This window comes from Hyla sarda, unplaced genomic scaffold (genome assembly GCF_029499605.1).
Source record: "Hyla sarda isolate aHylSar1 unplaced genomic scaffold, aHylSar1.hap1 scaffold_1031, whole genome shotgun sequence".
Taxonomy (NCBI): Eukaryota; Metazoa; Chordata; class Amphibia; order Anura; family Hylidae; genus Hyla; species Hyla sarda.
The window spans coordinates 21,612-44,353 of NW_026607650.1; the positions used below are offsets into that span (position 1 = coordinate 21,612).

The window sequence follows — 22,742 nt, forward strand, 5'->3', positions numbered from 1 at the left end:
GCAGCAGCACCACCTTTTGTTTTTTGGCTGCAGCAGCAGCAGCAGCAAGGCCCACAGGGCTGGCTAGCTGGCTAGCCAGCAAGCAGGTAGCAATGAAAGTAGGAATCTTTCTTTTTAACCCTGTAAGGGGGTGGTGCACTGTACCCGAAGATACTGCCATATCGGGTCAATGCATAGGGCGACGGAAGCAAGCTTCGAAATTGGCCCCCGTTCTCAAAAATCCATTTAATATATGGTCCCCAGATAGGGGACGTATCAGATATTAAACTGATAAGAACAGATACTACACTTGATCTTAGCCAAAAGGCCGAGAAGCGATAACCGTGAAAGGGGCGGGCCCAACAAGGTCCCCTTCATGGGCACTATCACTGCTTGCTGTCAGGGAGGCTGCCAGACAATTTTCCATGCACACTCTGGGCTGGGGGGCAGTCAACCACCAGTACACACAGCAGAACCTAAACCCATACCATTATTGCTAAGCAGCAAGACAGGGGCCCATTGCACTCCCACGGGGCCTTTTTAAATGCAATCCATAACCCGGATTTGCCAGGAACCCTTCTTACTCCTCCTACTTGCATGTGACACTGGGCTTAGGATCTGCATAGGAAACACACACACAAGCACACACCTACCTTTGTTGCCTGCAGATGCCTCCTTGGCTGTCCCCAAACGGTATCAAACCAACACCCACGGGAAGCTGTAAGCATAGAGGACATGCCTGCACCCCATTGGACTTACCTGTGTGGGTTAAACCCGGGTTATTTGACAACCTATGGCGGTGATGGTTCTGCTCAGGCAGAGCAGTGCTGATGCTCCTCATAAAGCTGTCGCTGCTGTGAAGGTTCTAGGTGACATCACAAATCCCTATGGTTACATACACAACAAAGCTGGGTTGTTGTTGTTTACACTCTGCAAGGCCTGTGGAAGTGAGTGACATCATAGCACTGTAGTTCTGAGGGTTCTAGATGGATGCAACAATCTCCTGTTGCTTCTATGAAGGCCATAATAGACGACATCACCAAACAGCTCCATAGTCACATACACAGCAAAGGAGAGATGTTGTTTACACCTAGTGATGTCAGTGGTATTGAGTGACATCACAGCACAGTGCTAAGGCTCCTGGGCCTGGACACAGCAGCGGCTGCAATATCTCAACGGAGAATACGTTTATATATATGTGTGTGTGTGCGCGTATATATATATATATATATATATATATATATATATATTTCTCCGCCGAAATCACTTTTAAACCCATTTCCACCTTTTTTTCCCTTCTCTTCCTCTTACTTTTTTTTCACGTTTTTTTACGTTTTTCTCCTTTTCGCCTCTTTTCTGGGCGTATTATTCTTCTTTTTCTTCTTTTTTTTCGTCTAATGCATACCCCATCAGTGCAGCAATGCTTATTCAATACCGCCAGCAGATGGAGACACTGGGGGATAATTTTCTAAGGATTTATACTGATTTTTCCTGTCTGAATTTGTCGCACAGAAAGTTGCAGGCCAAATATGTGTGACATTTCTGCGACTTTAGCTTCTAGAGCATTTTTACAACATTATACATAGGTGCTGAATACATAAAAAGCGACTGTTCAGCGACAGACAAGTCGCATCGGCTGAAAGTAGGCCAGAATGTCAGTCCATGTTGGAGCAGGTTTAGATACAGTCTAAAGCATAGATCTCAAAGTCTGTGCACAGAATTTAGCAAGGGCCTCGCACCTTCTGATGCATCAGGTAGGTGCACAATAGCATAGCCTAACCCTCTGTACTTTGGTCGGTCTATATTGATGCGGGACATAGACAGCCAGCTGATGACCAATCCATTAGTGCAATGGATGGCTGGAAGCATTTGTCTTTGCCTTTGCAATACCACAGAAGCAATGCATGGTCAATGTACAGCAATGACACACCTGTGTGAACAGCCAGGAGACCCCCCCCCCCCATGTTATGTTACATAGTTACATAGTTAGTACGGTCGAAAAAAGACATATGTCCATCAAGTTCAACCAGGGAATTAAGGGGTAGGGGTGTGGCGCGATATTGGGGAAGGGATGAGATTTTATATTTCTTCATAAGCATTAATCTTATTTTGTCAATTAGGAACATTCAGCACCCACCCGCTATCAAGGCAGCTGCCTATCATGTCATGCCCTACCTGCACAGGTGTGCTGGCTACTCAAATGATCCAATTAAGGAGGCCATTTAGTCAGCAGCAGCAGAAGTCCTGTGCCTGGACGCTCCAACAGCGGCCAGACACAAGCAGAAGCAGCAGCAGCACCACCTTTTGTTTTTTGGCTGCAGCAGCAGCAGCAGCAAGGCCCACAGGGCTGGCTAGCTGGCTAGCCAGCAAGCAGGTAGCAATGAAAGTAGGAATCTTTCTTTTTAACCCTGTAAGGGGGTGGTGCACTGTACCCGAAGATACTGCCATATCGGGTCAATGCATAGGGCGACGGAAGCAAGCTTCGAAATCGGCCCCCGTTCTCAAAAATCCATTTAATATATGGTCCCCAGATAGGGGACGTATCAGATATTAAACTGATAAGAACAGATACTACACTTGATCTTAGCCAAAAGGCCGAGAAGCGATAACCGTGAAAGGGGCGGGCCCAACAAGGTCCCCTTCATGGGCACTATCACTGCTTGCTGTCAGGGAGGCTGCCAGACAATTTTCCATGCACACTCTGGGCTGGGGGGCAGTCAACCACCAGTACACACAGCAGAACCTAAACCCATACCATTATTGCTAAGCAGCAAGACAGGGGCCCATTGCACTCCCACGGGGCCTTTTTAAATGCAATCCATAACCCGGATTTGCCAGGAACCCTTCTTACTCCTCCTACTTGCATGTGACACTGGGCTTAGGATCTGCATAGGAAACACACACACAAGCACACACCTACCTTTGTTGCCTGCAGATGCCTCCTTGGCTGTCCCCAAACGGTATCAAACCAACACCCACGGGAAGCTGTAAGCATAGAGGACATGCCTGCACCCCATTGGACTTACCTGTGTGGGTTAAACCCGGGTTATTTGACAACCTATGGCGGTGATGGTTCTGCTCAGGCAGAGCAGTGCTGATGCTCCTCATAAAGCTGTCGCTGCTGTGAAGGTTCTAGGTGACATCACAAATCCCTATGGTTACATACACAACAAAGCTGGGTTGTTGTTGTTTACACTCTGCAAGGCCTGTGGAAGTGAGTGACATCATAGCACTGTAGTTCTGAGGGTTCTAGATGGATGCAACAATCTCCTGTTGCTTCTATGAAGGCCATAATAGACGACATCACCAAACAGCTCCATAGTCACATACACAGCAAAGGAGAGATGTTGTTTACACCTAGTGATGTCAGTGGTATTGAGTGACATCACAGCACAGTGCTAAGGCTCCTGGGCCTGGACACAGCAGCGGCTGCAATATCTCAACGGAGAATACGTTTATATATATGTGTGTGTGTGCGCGTATATATATATATATATATATATATATATATATATATATATATATTTCTCCGCCGAAATCACTTTTAAACCCATTTCCACCTTTTTTTCCCTTCTCTTCCTCTTACTTTTTTTTCACGTTTTTTTACGTTTTTCTCCTTTTCGCCTCTTTTCTGGGCGTATTATTCTTCTTTTTCTTCTTTTTTTTCGTCTAATGCATACCCCATCAGTGCAGCAATGCTTATTCAATACCGCCAGCAGATGGAGACACTGGGGGATAATTTTCTAAGGATTTATACTGATTTTTCCTGTCTGAATTTGTCGCACAGAAAGTTGCAGGCCAAATATGTGTGACATTTCTGCGACTTTAGCTTCTAGAGCATTTTTACAACATTATACATAGGTGCTGAATACATAAAAAGCGACTGTTCAGCGACAGACAAGTCGCATCGGCTGAAAGTAGGCCAGAATGTCAGTCCATGTTGGAGCAGGTTTAGATACAGTCTAAAGCATAGATCTCAAAGTCTGTGCACAGAATTTAGCAAGGGCCTCGCACCTTCTGATGCATCAGGTAGGTGCACAATAGCATAGCCTAACCCTCTGTACTTTGGTCTATATTGATGCGGGACATAGACAGCCAGCTGATGACCAATCCATTAGTGCAATGGATGGCTGGAAGCATTTGTCTTTGCCTTTGCAATACCACAGAAGCAATGCATGGTCAATGTACAGCAATGACACACCTGTGTGAACAGCCAGGAGACCCCCCCCCCCCATGTTATGTTACATAGTTACATAGTTAGTACGGTCGAAAAAAGACATATGTCCATCAAGTTCAACCAGGGAATTAAGGGGTAGGGGTGTGGCGCGATATTGGGGAAGGGATGAGATTTTATATTTCTTCATAAGCATTAATCTTATTTTGTCAATTAGGAACATTCAGCACCCACCCGCTATCAAGGCAGCTGCCTATCATGTCATGCCCTACCTGCACAGGTGTGCTGGCTACTCAAATGATCCAATTAAGGAGGCCATTTAGTCAGCAGCAGCAGAAGTCCTGTGCCTGGACGCTCCAACAGCGGCCAGACACAAGCAGAAGCAGAAGCAGCAGCAGCACCACCTTTTGTTTTTTGGCTGCAGCAGCAGCAGCAAGGCCCACAGGGCTGGCTAGCTGGCTAGCCAGCAAGCAGGTAGCAATGAAAGTAGGAATCTTTCTTTTTAACCCTGTAAGGGGGTGGTGCACTGTACCCGAAGATACTGCCATATCGGGTCAATGCATAGGGCGACGGAAGCAAGCTTCGAAATCGGCCCCCGTTCTCAAAAATCCATTTAATATATGGTCCCCAGATAGGGGACGTATCAGATATTAAACTGATAAGAACAGATACTACACTTGATCTTAGCCAAAAGGCCGAGAAGCGATAACCGTGAAAGGGGCGGGCCCAACAAGGTCCCCTTCATGGGCACTATCACTGCTTGCTGTCAGGGAGGCTGCCAGACAATTTTCCATGCACACTCTGGGCTGGGGGGCAGTCAACCACCAGTACACACAGCAGAACCTAAACCCATACCATTATTGCTAAGCAGCAAGACAGGGGCCCATTGCACTCCCACGGGGCCTTTTTAAATGCAATCCATAACCCGGATTTGCCAGGAACCCTTCTTACTCCTCCTACTTGCATGTGACACTGGGCTTAGGATCTGCATAGGAAACACACACACAAGCACACACCTACCTTTGTTGCCTGCAGATGCCTCCTTGGCTGTCCCCAAACGGTATCAAACCAACACCCACGGGAAGCTGTAAGCATAGAGGACATGCCTGCACCCCATTGGACTTACCTGTGTGGGTTAAACCCGGGTTATTTGACAACCTATGGCGGTGATGGTTCTGCTCAGGCAGAGCAGTGCTGATGCTCCTCATAAAGCTGTCGCTGCTGTGAAGGTTCTAGGTGACATCACAAATCCCTATGGTTACATACACAACAAAGCTGGGTTGTTGTTGTTTACACTCTGCAAGGCCTGTGGAAGTGAGTGACATCATAGCACTGTAGTTCTGAGGGTTCTAGATGGATGCAACAATCTCCTGTTGCTTCTATGAAGGCCATAATAGACGACATCACCAAACAGCTCCATAGTCACATACACAGCAAAGGAGAGATGTTGTTTACACCTAGTGATGTCAGTGGTATTGAGTGACATCACAGCACAGTGCTAAGGCTCCTGGGCCTGGACACAGCAGCGGCTGCAATATCTCAACGGAGAATACGTTTATATATATGTGTGTGTGTGCGCGTATATATATATATATATATATATATATATATATATATATATATATTTCTCCGCCGAAATCACTTTTAAACCCATTTCCACCTTTTTTTCCCTTCTCTTCCTCTTACTTTTTTTTCACGTTTTTTTACGTTTTTCTCCTTTTCGCCTCTTTTCTGGGCGTATTATTCTTCTTTTTCTTCTTTTTTTTCGTCTAATGCATACCCCATCAGTGCAGCAATGCTTATTCAATACCGCCAGCAGATGGAGACACTGGGGGATAATTTTCTAAGGATTTATACTGATTTTTCCTGTCTGAATTTGTCGCACAGAAAGTTGCAGGCCAAATATGTGTGACATTTCTGCGACTTTAGCTTCTAGAGCATTTTTACAACATTATACATAGGTGCTGAATACATAAAAAGCGACTGTTCAGCGACAGACAAGTCGCATCGGCTGAAAGTAGGCCAGAATGTCAGTCCATGTTGGAGCAGGTTTAGATACAGTCTAAAGCATAGATCTCAAAGTCTGTGCACAGAATTTAGCAAGGGCCTCGCACCTTCTGATGCATCAGGTAGGTGCACAATAGCATAGCCTAACCCTCTGTACTTTGGTCTATATTGATGCGGGACATAGACAGCCAGCTGATGACCAATCCATTAGTGCAATGGATGGCTGGAAGCATTTGTCTTTGCCTTTGCAATACCACAGAAGCAATGCATGGTCAATGTACAGCAATGACACACCTGTGTGAACAGCCAGGAGACCCCCCCCCCCCATGTTATGTTACATAGTTACATAGTTAGTACGGTCGAAAAAAGACATATGTCCATCAAGTTCAACCAGGGAATTAAGGGGTAGGGGTGTGGCGCGATATTGGGGAAGGGATGAGATTTTATATTTCTTCATAAGCATTAATCTTATTTTGTCAATTAGGAACATTCAGCACCCACCCGCTATCAAGGCAGCTGCCTATCATGTCATGCCCTACCTGCACAGGTGTGCTGGCTACTCAAATGATCCAATTAAGGAGGCCATTTAGTCAGCAGCAGCAGAAGTCCTGTGCCTGGACGCTCCAACAGCGGCCAGACACAAGCAGAAGCAGAAGCAGCAGCAGCACCACCTTTTGTTTTTTGGCTGCAGCAGCAGCAGCAGCAAGGCCCACAGGGCTGGCTAGCTGGCTAGCCAGCAAGCAGGTAGCAATGAAAGTAGGAATCTTTCTTTTTAACCCTGTAAGGGGGTGGTGCACTGTACCCGAAGATACTGCCATATCGGGTCAATGCATAGGGCGACGGAAGCAAGCTTCGAAATCGGCCCCCGTTCTCAAAAATCCATTTAATATATGGTCCCCAGATAGGGGACGTATCAGATATTAAACTGATAAGAACAGATACTACACTTGATCTTAGCCAAAAGGCCGAGAAGCGATAACCGTGAAAGGGGCGGGCCCAACAAGGTCCCCTTCATGGGCACTATCACTGCTTGCTGTCAGGGAGGCTGCCAGACAATTTTCCATGCACACTCTGGGCTGGGGGGCAGTCAACCACCAGTACACACAGCAGAACCTAAACCCATACCATTATTGCTAAGCAGCAAGACAGGGGCCCATTGCACTCCCACGGGGCCTTTTTAAATGCAATCCATAACCCGGATTTGCCAGGAACCCTTCTTACTCCTCCTACTTGCATGTGACACTGGGCTTAGGATCTGCATAGGAAACACACACACAAGCACACACCTACCTTTGTTGCCTGCAGATGCCTCCTTGGCTGTCCCCAAACGGTATCAAACCAACACCCACGGGAAGCTGTAAGCATAGAGGACATGCCTGCACCCCATTGGACTTACCTGTGTGGGTTAAACCCGGGTTATTTGACAACCTATGGCGGTGATGGTTCTGCTCAGGCAGAGCAGTGCTGATGCTCCTCATAAAGCTGTCGCTGCTGTGAAGGTTCTAGGTGACATCACAAATCCCTATGGTTACATACACAACAAAGCTGGGTTGTTGTTGTTTACACTCTGCAAGGCCTGTGGAAGTGAGTGACATCATAGCACTGTAGTTCTGAGGGTTCTAGATGGATGCAACAATCTCCTGTTGCTTCTATGAAGGCCATAATAGACGACATCACCAAACAGCTCCATAGTCACATACACAGCAAAGGAGAGATGTTGTTTACACCTAGTGATGTCAGTGGTATTGAGTGACATCACAGCACAGTGCTAAGGCTCCTGGGCCTGGACACAGCAGCGGCTGCAATATCTCAACGGAGAATACGTTTATATATATGTGTGTGTGTGCGCGTATATATATATATATATATATATATATATATATATATATATATTTCTCCGCCGAAATCACTTTTAAACCCATTTCCACCTTTTTTTCCCTTCTCTTCCTCTTACTTTTTTTTCACGTTTTTTTACGTTTTTCTCCTTTTCGCCTCTTTTCTGGGCGTATTATTCTTCTTTTTCTTCTTTTTTTTCGTCTAATGCATACCCCATCAGTGCAGCAATGCTTATTCAATACCGCCAGCAGATGGAGACACTGGGGGATAATTTTCTAAGGATTTATACTGATTTTTCCTGTCTGAATTTGTCGCACAGAAAGTTGCAGGCCAAATATGTGTGACATTTCTGCGACTTTAGCTTCTAGAGCATTTTTACAACATTATACATAGGTGCTGAATACATAAAAAGCGACTGTTCAGCGACAGACAAGTCGCATCGGCTGAAAGTAGGCCAGAATGTCAGTCCATGTTGGAGCAGGTTTAGATACAGTCTAAAGCATAGATCTCAAAGTCTGTGCACAGAATTTAGCAAGGGCCTCGCACCTTCTGATGCATCAGGTAGGTGCACAATAGCATAGCCTAACCCTCTGTACTTTGGTCTATATTGATGCGGGACATAGACAGCCAGCTGATGACCAATCCATTAGTGCAATGGATGGCTGGAAGCATTTGTCTTTGCCTTTGCAATACCACAGAAGCAATGCATGGTCAATGTACAGCAATGACACACCTGTGTGAACAGCCAGGAGACCCCCCCCCCCCATGTTATGTTACATAGTTACATAGTTAGTACGGTCGAAAAAAGACATATGTCCATCAAGTTCAACCAGGGAATTAAGGGGTAGGGGTGTGGCGCGATATTGGGGAAGGGATGAGATTTTATATTTCTTCATAAGCATTAATCTTATTTTGTCAATTAGGAACATTCAGCACCCACCCGCTATCAAGGCAGCTGCCTATCATGTCATGCCCTACCTGCACAGGTGTGCTGGCTACTCAAATGATCCAATTAAGGAGGCCATTTAGTCAGCAGCAGCAGAAGTCCTGTGCCTGGACGCTCCAACAGCGGCCAGACACAAGCAGAAGCAGAAGCAGCAGCAGCACCACCTTTTGTTTTTTGGCTGCAGCAGCAGCAGCAGCAAGGCCCACAGGGCTGGCTAGCTGGCTAGCCAGCAAGCAGGTAGCAATGAAAGTAGGAATCTTTCTTTTTAACCCTGTAAGGGGGTGGTGCACTGTACCCGAAGATACTGCCATATCGGGTCAATGCATAGGGCGACGGAAGCAAGCTTCGAAATCGGCCCCCGTTCTCAAAAATCCATTTAATATATGGTCCCCAGATAGGGGACGTATCAGATATTAAACTGATAAGAACAGATACTACACTTGATCTTAGCCAAAAGGCCGAGAAGCGATAACCGTGAAAGGGGCGGGCCCAACAAGGTCCCCTTCATGGGCACTATCACTGCTTGCTGTCAGGGAGGCTGCCAGACAATTTTCCATGCACACTCTGGGCTGGGGGGCAGTCAACCACCAGTACACACAGCAGAACCTAAACCCATACCATTATTGCTAAGCAGCAAGACAGGGGCCCATTGCACTCCCACGGGGCCTTTTTAAATGCAATCCATAACCCGGATTTGCCAGGAACCCTTCTTACTCCTCCTACTTGCATGTGATACTGGGCTTAGGATCTGCATAGGAAACACACACACAAGCACACACCTACCTTTGTTGCCTGCAGATGCCTCCTTGGCTGTCCCCAAACGGTATCAAACCAACACCCACGGGAAGCTGTAAGCATAGAGGACATGCCTGCACCCCATTGGACTTACCTGTGTGGGTTAAACCCGGGTTATTTGACAACCTATGGCGGTGATGGTTCTGCTCAGGCAGAGCAGTGCTGATGCTCCTCATAAAGCTGTCGCTGCTGTGAAGGTTCTAGGTGACATCACAAATCCCTATGGTTACATACACAACAAAGCTGGGTTGTTGTTGTTTACACTCTGCAAGGCCTGTGGAAGTGAGTGACATCATAGCACTGTAGTTCTGAGGGTTCTAGATGGATGCAACAATCTCCTGTTGCTTCTATGAAGGCCATAATAGACGACATCACCAAACAGCTCCATAGTCACATACACAGCAAAGGAGAGATGTTGTTTACACCTAGTGATGTCAGTGGTATTGAGTGACATCACAGCACAGTGCTAAGGCTCCTGGGCCTGGACACAGCAGCGGCTGCAATATCTCAACGGAGAATACGTTTATATATATGTGTGTGTGTGCGCGTATCTATATATATATATATATATATATATATATATATATATATATATTTCTCCGCCGAAATCACTTTTAAACCCATTTCCACCTTTTTTTCCCTTCTCTTCCTCTTACTTTTTTTTCACGTTTTTTTACGTTTTTCTCCTTTTCGCCTCTTTTCTGGGCGTATTATTCTTCTTTTTCTTCTTTTTTTTCGTCTAATGCATACCCCATCAGTGCAGCAATGCTTATTCAATACCGCCAGCAGATGGAGACACTGGGGGATAATTTTCTAAGGATTTATACTGATTTTTCCTGTCTGAATTTGTCGCACAGAAAGTTGCAGGCCAAATATGTGTGACATTTCTGCGACTTTAGCTTCTAGAGCATTTTTACAACATTATACATAGGTGCTGAATACATAAAAAGCGACTGTTCAGCGACAGACAAGTCGCATCGGCTGAAAGTAGGCCAGAATGTCAGTCCATGTTGGAGCAGGTTTAGATACAGTCTAAAGCATAGATCTCAAAGTCTGTGCACAGAATTTAGCAAGGGCCTCGCACCTTCTGATGCATCAGGTAGGTGCACAATAGCATAGCCTAACCCTCTGTACTTTGGTCTATATTGATGCGGGACATAGACAGCCAGCTGATGACCAATCCATTAGTGCAATGGATGGCTGGAAGCATTTGTCTTTGCCTTTGCAATACCACAGAAGCAATGCATGGTCAATGTACAGCAATGACACACCTGTGTGAACAGCCAGGAGACCCCCCCCCCCCCATGTTATGTTACATAGTTACATAGTTAGTACGGTCGAAAAAAGACATATGTCCATCAAGTTCAACCAGGGAATTAAGGGGTAGGGGTGTGGCGCGATATTGGGGAAGGGATGAGATTTTATATTTCTTCATAAGCATTAATCTTATTTTGTCAATTAGGAACATTCAGCACCCACCCGCTATCAAGGCAGCTGCCTATCATGTCATGCCCTACCTGCACAGGTGTGCTGGCTACTCAAATGATCCAATTAAGGAGGCCATTTAGTCAGCAGCAGCAGAAGTCCTGTGCCTGGACGCTCCAACAGCGGCCAGACACAAGCAGAAGCAGAAGCAGCAGCAGCACCACCTTTTGTTTTTTGGCTGCAGCAGCAGCAGCAGCAAGGCCCACAGGGCTGGCTAGCTGGCTAGCCAGCAAGCAGGTAGCAATGAAAGTAGGAATCTTTCTTTTTAACCCTGTAAGGGGGTGGTGCACTGTACCCGAAGATACTGCCATATCGGGTCAATGCATAGGGCGACGGAAGCAAGCTTCGAAATCGGCCCCCGTTCTCAAAAATCCATTTAATATATGGTCCCCAGATAGGGGACGTATCAGATATTAAACTGATAAGAACAGATACTACACTTGATCTTAGCCAAAAGGCCGAGAAGCGATAACCGTGAAAGGGGCGGGCCCAACAAGGTCCCCTTCATGGGCACTATCACTGCTTGCTGTCAGGGAGGCTGCCAGACAATTTTCCATGCACACTCTGGGCTGGGGGGCAGTCAACCACCAGTACACACAGCAGAACCTAAACCCATACCATTACTGCTAAGCAGCAAGACAGGGGCCCATTGCACTCCCACGGGGCCTTTTTAAATGCAATCCATAACCCGGAATTGCCAGGAACCCTTCTTACTCCTCCTACTTGCATGTGACACTGGGCTTAGGATCTGCATAGGAAACACACACACAAGCACACACCTACCTTTGTTGCCTGCAGATGCCTCCTTGGCTGTCCCCAAACGGTATCAAACCAACACCCACGGGAAGCTGTAAGCATAGAGGACATGCCTGCACCCCATTGGACTTACCTGTGTGGGTTAAACCCGGGTTATTTGACAACCTATGGCGGTGATGGTTCTGCTCAGGCAGAGCAGTGCTGATGCTCCTCATAAAGCTGTCGCTGCTGTGAAGGTTCTAGGTGACATCACAAATCCCTATGGTTACATACACAACAAAGCTGGGTTGTTGTTGTTTACACTCTGCAAGGCCTGTGGAAGTGAGTGACATCATAGCACTGTAGTTCTGAGGGTTCTAGATGGATGCAACAATCTCCTGTTGCTTCTATGAAGGCCATAATAGACGACATCACCAAACAGCTCCATAGTCACATACACAGCAAAGGAGAGATGTTGTTTACACCTAGTGATGTCAGTGGTATTGAGTGACATCACAGCACAGTGCTAAGGCTCCTGGGCCTGGACACAGCAGCGGCTGCAATATCTCAACGGAGAATACGTTTATATATATGTGTGTGTGTGCGCGTATATATATATATATATATATATATATATATATATATATATTTCTCCGCCGAAATCACTTTTAAACCCATTTCCACCTTTTTTTCCCTTCTCTTCCTCTTACTTTTTTTTCACGTTTTTTTACGTTTTTCTCCTTTTCGCCTCTTTTCTGGGCGTATTATTCTTCTTTTTCTTCTTTTTTTTCGTCTAATGCATACCCCATCAGTGCAGCAATGCTTATTCAATACCGCCAGCAGATGGAGACACTGGGGGATAATTTTCTAAGGATTTATACTGATTTTTCCTGTCTGAATTTGTCGCACAGAAAGTTGCAGGCCAAATATGTGTGACATTTCTGCGACTTTAGCTTCTAGAGCATTTTTACAACATTATACATAGGTGCTGAATACATAAAAAGCGACTGTTCAGCGACAGACAAGTCGCATCGGCTGAAAGTAGGCCAGAATGTCAGTCCATGTTGGAGCAGGTTTAGATACAGTCTAAAGCATAGATCTCAAAGTCTGTGCACAGAATTTAGCAAGGGCCTCGCACCTTCTGATGCATCAGGTAGGTGCACAATAGCATAGCCTAACCCTCTGTACTTTGGTCTATATTGATGCGGGACATAGACAGCCAGCTGATGACCAATCCATTAGTGCAATGGATGGCTGGAAGCATTTGTCTTTGCCTTTGCAATACCACAGAAGCAATGCATGGTCAATGTACAGCAATGACACACCTGTGTGAACAGCCAGGAGACCCCCCCCCCCCCATGTTATGTTACATAGTTACATAGTTAGTACGGTCGAAAAAAGACATATGTCCATCAAGTTCAACCAGGGAATTAAGGGGTAGGGGTGTGGCGCGATATTGGGGAAGGGATGAGATTTTATATTTCTTCATAAGCATTAATCTTATTTTGTCAATTAGGAACATTCAGCACCCACCCGCTATCAAGGCAGCTGCCTATCATGTCATGCCCTACCTGCACAGGTGTGCTGGCTACTCAAATGATCCAATTAAGGAGGCCATTTAGTCAGCAGCAGCAGAAGTCCTGTGCCTGGACGCTCCAACAGCGGCCAGACACAAGCAGAAGCAGAAGCAGCAGCAGCACCACCTTTTGTTTTTTGGCTGCAGCAGCAGCAGCAGCAAGGCCCACAGGGCTGGCTAGCTGGCTAGCCAGCAAGCAGGTAGCAATGAAAGTAGGAATCTTTCTTTTTAACCCTGTAAGGGGGTGGTGCACTGTACCCGAAGATACTGCCATATCGGGTCAATGCATAGGGCGACGGAAGCAAGCTTCGAAATCGGCCCCCGTTCTCAAAAATCCATTTAATATATGGTCCCCAGATAGGGGACGTATCAGATATTAAACTGATAAGAACAGATACTACACTTGATCTTAGCCAAAAGGCCGAGAAGCGATAACCGTGAAAGGGGCGGGCCCAACAAGGTCCCCTTCATGGGCACTATCACTGCTTGCTGTCAGGGAGGCTGCCAGACAATTTTCCATGCACACTCTGGGCTGGGGGGCAGTCAACCACCAGTACACACAGCAGAACCTAAACCCATACCATTATTGCTAAGCAGCAAGACAGGGGCCCATTGCACTCCCACGGGGCCTTTTTAAATGCAATCCATAACCCGGATTTGCCAGGAACCCTTCTTACTCCTCCTACTTGCATGTGACACTGGGCTTAGGATCTGCATAGGAAACACACACACAAGCACACACCTACCTTTGTTGCCTGCAGATGCCTCCTTGGCTGTCCCCAAACGGTATCAAACCAACACCCACGGGAAGCTGTAAGCATAGAGGACATGCCTGCACCCCATTGGACTTACCTGTGTGGGTTAAACCCGGGTTATTTGACAACCTATGGCGGTGATGGTTCTGCTCAGGCAGAGCAGTGCTGATGCTCCTCATAAAGCTGTCGCTGCTGTGAAGGTTCTAGGTGACATCACAAATCCCTATGGTTACATACACAACAAAGCTGGGTTGTTGTTGTTTACACTCTGCAAGGCCTGTGGAAGTGAGTGACATCATAGCACTGTAGTTCTGAGGGTTCTAGATGGATGCAACAATCTCCTGTTGCTTCTATGAAGGCCGTAATAGACGACATCACCAAACAGCTCCATAGTCACATACACAGCAAAGGAGAGATGTTGTTTACACCTAGTGATGTCAGTGGTATTGAGTGACATCACAGCACAGTGCTAAGGCTCCTGGGCCTGGACACAGCAGCGGCTGCAATATCTCAACGGAGAATACGTTTATATATATGTGTGTGTGTGCGCGTATATATATATATATATATATATATATATATATATATATATATTTCTCCGCCGAAATCACTTTTAAACCCATTTCCACCTTTTTTTCCCTTCTCTTCCTCTTACTTTTTTTTCACGTTTTTTTACGTTTTTCTCCTTTTCGCCTCTTTTCTGGGCGTATTATTCTTCTTTTTCTTCTTTTTTTTCGTCTAATGCATACCCCATCAGTGCAGCAATGCTTATTCAATACCGCCAGCAGATGGAGACACTGGGGGATAATTTTCTAAGGATTTATACTGATTTTTCCTGTCTGAATTTGTCGCACAGAAAGTTGCAGGCCAAATATGTGTGACATTTCTGCGACTTTAGCTTCTAGAGCATTTTTACAACATTATACATAGGTGCTGAATACATAAAAAGCGACTGTTCAGCGACAGACAAGTCGCATCGGCTGAAAGTAGGCCAGAATGTCAGTCCATGTTGGAGCAGGTTTAGATACAGTCTAAAGCATAGATCTCAAAGTCTGTGCACAGAATTTAGCAAGGGCCTCGCACCTTCTGATGCATCAGGTAGGTGCACAATAGCATAGCCTAACCCTCTGTACTTTGGTCTATATTGATGCGGGACATAGACAGCCAGCTGATGACCAATCCATTAGTGCAATGGATGGCTGGAAGCATTTGTCTTTGCCTTTGCAATACCACAGAAGCAATGCATGGTCAATGTACAGCAATGACACACATGTGTGAACAGCCAGGAGACCCCCCCCCCCCCCATGTTATGTTACATAGTTACATAGTTAGTACGGTCGAAAAAAGACATATGTCCATCAAGTTCAACCAGGGAATTAAGGGGTAGGGGTGTGGCGCGATATTGGGGAAGGGATGAGATTTTATATTTCTTCATAAGCATTAATCTTATTTTGTCAATTAGGAACATTCAGCACCCACCCGCTATCAAGGCAGCTGCCTATCATGTCATGCCCTACCTGCACAGGTGTGCTGGCTACTCAAATGATCCAATTAAGGAGGCCATTTAGTCAGCAGCAGCAGAAGTCCTGTGCCTGGACGCTCCAACAGCGGCCAGACACAAGCAGAAGCAGAAGCAGCAGCAGCACCACCTTTTGTTTTTTGGCTGCAGCAGCAGCAGCAGCAAGGCCCACAGGGCTGGCTAGCTGGCTAGCCAGCAAGCAGGTAGCAATGAAAGTAGGAATCTTTCTTTTTAACCCTGTAAGGGGGTGGTGCACTGTACCCGAAGATACTGCCATATCGGGTCAATGCATAGGGCGACGGAAGCAAGCTTCGAAATCGGCCCCCGTTCTCAAAAATCCATTTAATATATGGTCCCCAGATAGGGGACGTATCAGATATTAAACTGATAAGAACAGATACTACACTTGATCTTAGCCAAAAGGCCGAGAAGCGATAACCGTGAAAGGGGCGGGCCCAACAAGGTCCCCTTCATGGGCACTATCACTGCTTGCTGTCAGGGAGGCTGCCAGACAATTTTCCATGCACACTCTGGGCTGGGGGGCAGTCAACCACCAGTACACACAGCAGAACCTAAACCCATACCATTATTGCTAAGCAGCAAGACAGGGGCCCATTGCACTCCCACGGGGCCTTTTTAAATGCAATCCATAACCCGGATTTGCCAGGAACCCTTCTTACTCCTCCTACTTGCATGTGACACTGGGCTTAGGATCTGCATAGGAAACACACACACAAGCACACACCTACCTTTGTTGCCTGCAGATGCCTCCTTGGCTGTCCCCAAACGGTATCAAACCAACACCCACGGGAAGCTGTAAGCATAGAGGACATGCCTGCACCCCATTGGACTTACCTGTGTGGGTTAAACCCGGGTTATTTGACAACCTATGGCGGTGATGGTTCTGCTCAGGCAGAGCAGTGCTGATGCTCCTCATAAAGCTGTCGCTGCTGTGAAGGTTCTAGGTGACATCACAAATCCCTATGGTTACATACACAACAAAGCTGGGTTGTTGTTGTTTACACTCTGCAAGGCCTGTGGAAGTGAGTGACATCATAGCACTGTAGTTCTGAGGGTTCTAGATGGATGCAACAATCTCCTGTTGCTTCTATGAAGGCCATAATAGACGACATCACCAAACAGCTCCATAGTCACATACACAGCAAAGGAGAGATGTTGTTTACACCTAGTGATGTCAGTGGTATTGAGTGACATCACAGCACAGTGCTAAGGCTCCTGGGCCTGGACACAGCAGCGGCTGCAATATCTCAACGGAGAATACGTTTATATATATGTGTGTGTGTGCGCGTATATATATATATATATATATATATATATATATATATATATATATTTCTCCGCCGAAATCACTTTTAAACCCATTTCCACCTTTTTTTCCCTTCTCTTCCTCTTACTTTTTTTTCACGTTTTTTTACGTTTTTCTCCTTTTCGCCTCTTTTCTGGGCGTATTATTCTTCTTTTTCTTCTTTTTTTTCGTCTAATGCATACCCCATCAGTGCAGCAATGCTTATTCAATACCGCCAGCAGATGGAGACACTGGGGGATAATTTTCTAAGGATTTATACTGATTTTTCCTGTCTGAATTTGTCGCACAGAAAGTTGCAGGCCAAATATGTGTGACATTTCTGCGACTTTAGCTTCTAGAGCATTTTTACAACATTATACATAGGTGCTGAATACATAAAAAGCGACTGTTCAGCGACAGACAAGTCGCATCGGCTGAAAGTAGGCCAGAATGTCAGTCCATGTTGGAGCAGGTTTAGATACAGTCTAAAGCATAGATCTCAAAGTCTGTGCACAGAATTTAGCAAGGGCCTCGCACCTTCTGATGCATCAGGTAGGTGCACAATAGCATAGCCTAACCCTCTGTACTTTGGTCTATATTGATGCGGGACATAGACAGCCAGCTGATGACCAATCCATTAGTGCAATGGATGGCTGGAAGCATTTGTCTTTGCCTTTGCAATACCACAGAAGCAATGCATGGTCAATGTACAGCAATGACACACCTGTGTGAACAGCCAGGAGACCCCCCCCCCCCCATGTTATGTTACATAGTTACATAGTTAGTACGGTCGAAAAAAGACATATGTCCATCAAGTTCAACCAGGGAATTAAGGGGTAGGGGTGTGGCGCGATATTGGGGAAGGGATGAGATTTTATATTTCTTCATAAGCATTAATCTTATTTTGTCAATTAGGAACATTCAGCACCCACCCGCTATCAAGGCAGCTGCCTATCATGTCATGCCCTACCTGCACAGGTGTGCTGGCTACTCAAATGATCCAATTAAGGAGGCCATTTAGTCAGCAGCAGCAGAAGTCCTGTGCCTGGACGCTCCAACAGCGGCCAGACACAAGCAGAAGCAGAAGCAGCAGCAGCACCACCTTTTGTTTTTTGGCTGCAGCAGCAGCAGCAGCAAGGCCCACAGGGCTGGCTAGCTGGCTAGCCAGCAAGCAGGTAGCAATGAAAGTAGGAATCTTTCTTTTTAACCCTGTAAGGGGGTGGTGCACTGTACCCGAAGATACTGCCATATCGGGTCAATGCATAGGGCGACGGAAGCAAGCTTCGAAATCGGCCCCCGTTCTCAAAAATCCATTTAATATATGGTCCCCAGATAGGGGACGTATCAGATATTAAACTGATAAGAACAGATACTACACTTGATCTTAGCCAAAAGGCCGAGAAGCGATAACCGTGAAAGGGGCGGGCCCAACAAGGTCCCCTTCATGGGCACTATCACTGCTTGCTGTCAGGGAGGCTGCCAGACAATTTTCCATGCACACTCTGGGCTGGGGGGCAGTCAACCACCAGTACACACAGCAGAACCTAAACCCATACCATTATTGCTAAGCAGCAAGACAGGGGCCCATTGCACTCCCACGGGGCCTTTTTAAATGCAATCCATAACCCGGATTTGCCAGGAACCCTTCTTACTCCTCCTACTTGCATGTGACACTGGGCTTAGGATCTGCATAGGAAACACACACACAAGCACACACCTACCTTTGTTGCCTGCAGATGCCTCCTTGGCTGTCCCCAAACGGTATCAAACCAACACCCACGGGAAGCTGTAAGCATAGAGGACATGCCTGCACCCCATTGGACTTACCTGTGTGGGTTAAACCCGGGTTATTTGACAACCTATGGCGGTGATGGTTCTGCTCAGGCAGAGCAGTGCTGATGCTCCTCATAAAGCTGTCGCTGCTGTGAAGGTTCTAGGTGACATCACAAATCCCTATGGTTACATACACAACAAAGCTGGGTTGTTGTTGTTTACACTCTGCAAGGCCTGTGGAAGTGAGTGACATCATAGCACTGTAGTTCTGAGGGTTCTAGATGGATGCAACAATCTCCTGTTGCTTCTATGAAGGCCATAATAGACGACATCACCAAACAGCTCCATAGTCACATACACAGCAAAGGAGAGATGTTGTTTACACCTAGTGATGTCAGTGGTATTGAGTGACATCACAGCACAGTGCTAAGGCTCCTGGGCCTGGACACAGCAGCGGCTGCAATATCTCAACGGAGAATACGTTTATATATATGTGTGTGTGTGCGCGTATATATATATATATATATATATATATATATATATATATTTCTCCGCCGAAATCACTTTTAAACCCATTTCCACCTTTTTTTCCCTTCTCTTCCTCTTACTTTTTTTTCACGTTTTTTTACGTTTTTCTCCTTTTCGCCTCTTTTCTGGGCGTATTATTCTTCTTTTTCTTCTTTTTTTTCGTCTAATGCATACCCCATCAGTGCAGCAATGCTTATTCAATACCGCCAGCAGATGGAGACACTGGGGGATAATTTTCTAAGGATTTATACTGATTTTTCCTGTCTGAATTTGTCGCACAGAAAGTTGCAGGCCAAATATGTGTGACATTTCTGCGACTTTAGCTTCTAGAGCATTTTTACAACATTATACATAGGTGCTGAATACATAAAAAGCGACTGTTCAGCGACAGACAAGTCGCATCGGCTGAAAGTAGGCCAGAATGTCAGTCCATGTTGGAGCAGGTTTAGATACAGTCTAAAGCATAGATCTCAAAGTCTGTGCACAGAATTTAGCAAGGGCCTCGCACCTTCTGATGCATCAGGTAGGTGCACAATAGCATAGCCTAACCCTCTGTACTTTGGTCTATATTGATGCGGGACATAGACAGCCAGCTGATGACCAATCCATTAGTGCAATGGATGGCTGGAAGCATTTGTCTTTGCCTTTGCAATACCACAGAAGCAATGCATGGTCAATGTACAGCAATGACACACCTGTGTGAACAGCCAGGAGACCCCCCCCCCCCCCCCATGTTATGTTACATAGTTACATAGTTAGTACGGTCGAAAAAAGACATATGTCCATCAAGTTCAACCAGGGAATTAAGGGGTAGGGGTGTGGCGCGATATTGGGGAAGGGATGAGATTTTATATTTCTTCATAAGCATTAATCTTATTTTGTCAATTAGGAACATTCAGCACCCACCCGCTATCAAGGCAGCTGCCTATCATGTCATGCCCTACCTGCACAGGTGTGCTGGCTACTCAAATGATCCAATTAAGGAGGCCATTTAGTCAGCAGCAGCAGAAGTCCTGTGCCTGGACGCTCCAACAGCGGCCAGACACAAGCAGAAGCAGAAGCAGCAGCAGCACCACCTTTTGTTTTTTGGCTGCAGCAGCAGCAGCAGCAAGGCCCACAGGGCTGGCTAGCTGGCTAGCCAGCAAGCAGGTAGCAATGAAAGTAGGAATCTTTCTTTTTAACCCTGTAAGGGGGTGGTGCACTGTACCCGAAGATACTGCCATATCGGGTCAATGCATAGGGCGACGGAAGCAAGCTTCGAAATCGGCCCCCGTTCTCAAAAATCCATTTAATATATGGTCCCCAGATAGGGGACGTATCAGATATTAAACTGATAAGAACAGATACTACACTTGATCTTAGCCAAAAGGCCGAGAAGCGATAACCGTGAAAGGGGCGGGCCCAACAAGGTCCCCTTCATGGGCACTATCACTGCTTGCTGTCAGGGAGGCTGCCAGACAATTTTCCATGCACACTCTGGGCTGGGGGGCAGTCAACCACCAGTACACACAGCAGAACCTAAACCCATACCATTATTGCTAAGCAGCAAGACAGGGGCCCATTGCACTCCCACGGGGCCTTTTTAAATGCAATCCATAACCCGGATTTGCCAGGAACCCTTCTTACTCCTCCTACTTGCATGTGACACTGGGCTTAGGATCTGCATAGGAAACACACACACAAGCACACACCTACCTTTGTTGCCTGCAGATGCCTCCTTGGCTGTCCCCAAACGGTATCAAACCAACACCCACGGGAAGCTGTAAGCATAGAGGACATGCCTGCACCCCATTGGACTTACCTGTGTGGGTTAAACCCGGGTTATTTGACAACCTATGGCGGTGATGGTTCTGCTCAGGCAGAGCAGTGCTGATGCTCCTCATAAAGCTGTCGCTGCTGTGAAGGTTCTAGGTGACATCACAAATCCCTATGGTTACATACACAACAAAGCTGGGTTGTTGTTGTTTACACTCTGCAAGGCCTGTGGAAGTGAGTGACATCATAGCACTGTAGTTCTGAGGGTTCTAGATGGATGCAACAATCTCCTGTTGCTTCTATGAAGGCCATAATAGACGACATCACCAAACAGCTCCATAGTCACATACACAGCAAAGGAGAGATGTTGTTTACACCTAGTGATGTCAGTGGTATTGAGTGACATCACAGCACAGTGCTAAGGCTCCTGGGCCTGGACACAGCAGCGGCTGCAATATCTCAACGGAGAATACGTTTATATATATGTGTGTGTGTGCGCGTATATATATATATATATATATATATATATATATATATATATATTTCTCCGCCGAAATAACTTTTAAACCCATTTCCACCTTTTTTTCCCTTCTCTTCCTCTTACTTTTTTTTCACGTTTTTTTACGTTTTTCTCCTTTTCGCCTCTTTTCTGGGCGTATTATTCTTCTTTTTCTTCTTTTTTTTCGTCTAATGCATACCCCATCAGTGCAGCAATGCTTATTCAGTACCGCCAGCAGATGGAGACACTGGGGGATAATTTTCTAAGGATTTATACTGATTTTTCCTGTCTGAATTTGTCGCACAGAAAGTTGCAGGCCAAATATGTGTGACATTTCTGCGACTTTAGCTTCTAGAGCATTTTTACAACATTATACATAGGTGCTGAATACATAAAAAGCGACTGTTCAGCGACAGACAAGTCGCATCGGCTGAAAGTAGGCCAGAATGTCAGTCCATGTTGGAGCAGGTTTAGATACAGTCTAAAGCATAGATCTCAAAGTCTGTGCACAGAATTTAGCAAGGGCCTCGCACCTTCTGATGCATCAGGTAGGTGCACAATAGCATAGCCTAACCCTCTGTACTTTGGTCTATATTGATGCGGGACATAGACAGCCAGCTGATGACCAATCCATTAGTGCAATGGATGGCTGGAAGCATTTGTCTTTGCCTTTGCAATACCACAGAAGCAATGCATGGTCAATGTACAGCAATGACACACCTGTGTGAACAGCCAGGAGACCCCCCCCCCCCATGTTATGTTACATAGTTACATAGTTAGTACGGTCGAAAAAAGACATATGTCCATCAAGTTCAACCAGGGAATTAAGGGGTAGGGGTGTGGCGCGATATTGGGGAAGGGATGAGATTTTATATTTCTTCATAAGCATTAATCTTATTTTGTCAATTAGGAACATTCAGCACCCACCTGCTATCAAGGCAGCTGCCTATCATGTCATGCCCTACCTGCACAGGTGTGCTGGCTACTCAAATGATCCAATTAAGGAGGCCATTTAGTCAGCAGCAGCAGAAGTCCTGTGCCTGGACGCTCCAACAGCGGCCAGACACAAGCAGA

At 46.1% G+C, this 22,742-nt stretch overlaps 10 non-coding genes across 10 annotated transcripts; all 10 read right to left on the reverse strand.

Annotated features, from left to right (window-relative positions):
- Window positions 1-128: 128 nt before the first annotated feature.
- LOC130299000 (U2 spliceosomal RNA) lies at window positions 129-319 on the reverse strand. The gene has a single exon (XR_008850204.1). It is a non-coding gene; the product is annotated as a U2 spliceosomal RNA (small nuclear RNA).
- Window positions 320-2,395: 2,076 nt separating this feature from the next.
- Window positions 2,396-2,586, reverse strand: LOC130299037 (U2 spliceosomal RNA). Its single transcript, XR_008850238.1, has one exon. It is a non-coding gene; the product is annotated as a U2 spliceosomal RNA (small nuclear RNA).
- Window positions 2,587-4,669: 2,083 nt separating this feature from the next.
- LOC130299048 (U2 spliceosomal RNA) lies at window positions 4,670-4,860 on the reverse strand. The gene has a single exon (XR_008850249.1). It is a non-coding gene; the product is annotated as a U2 spliceosomal RNA (small nuclear RNA).
- Window positions 4,861-6,946: 2,086 nt separating this feature from the next.
- LOC130299004 (U2 spliceosomal RNA) lies at window positions 6,947-7,137 on the reverse strand. Its single transcript, XR_008850206.1, has one exon. It is a non-coding gene; the product is annotated as a U2 spliceosomal RNA (small nuclear RNA).
- Window positions 7,138-9,221: 2,084 nt separating this feature from the next.
- On the reverse strand, window positions 9,222-9,412 carry LOC130299005 (U2 spliceosomal RNA). The gene has a single exon (XR_008850207.1). It is a non-coding gene; the product is annotated as a U2 spliceosomal RNA (small nuclear RNA).
- A 2,089-nt stretch (window positions 9,413-11,501) lies between these two features.
- Window positions 11,502-11,692, reverse strand: LOC130299006 (U2 spliceosomal RNA). The gene has a single exon (XR_008850208.1). It is a non-coding gene; the product is annotated as a U2 spliceosomal RNA (small nuclear RNA).
- A 2,083-nt stretch (window positions 11,693-13,775) lies between these two features.
- On the reverse strand, window positions 13,776-13,966 carry LOC130299007 (U2 spliceosomal RNA). Its single transcript, XR_008850209.1, has one exon. It is a non-coding gene; the product is annotated as a U2 spliceosomal RNA (small nuclear RNA).
- Window positions 13,967-16,052: 2,086 nt separating this feature from the next.
- LOC130299008 (U2 spliceosomal RNA) lies at window positions 16,053-16,243 on the reverse strand. Its single transcript, XR_008850210.1, has one exon. It is a non-coding gene; the product is annotated as a U2 spliceosomal RNA (small nuclear RNA).
- A 2,087-nt stretch (window positions 16,244-18,330) lies between these two features.
- LOC130299010 (U2 spliceosomal RNA) lies at window positions 18,331-18,521 on the reverse strand. Its single transcript, XR_008850211.1, has one exon. It is a non-coding gene; the product is annotated as a U2 spliceosomal RNA (small nuclear RNA).
- A 2,084-nt stretch (window positions 18,522-20,605) lies between these two features.
- LOC130299011 (U2 spliceosomal RNA) lies at window positions 20,606-20,796 on the reverse strand. The gene has a single exon (XR_008850212.1). It is a non-coding gene; the product is annotated as a U2 spliceosomal RNA (small nuclear RNA).
- Window positions 20,797-22,742: the final 1,946 nt, after the last annotated feature.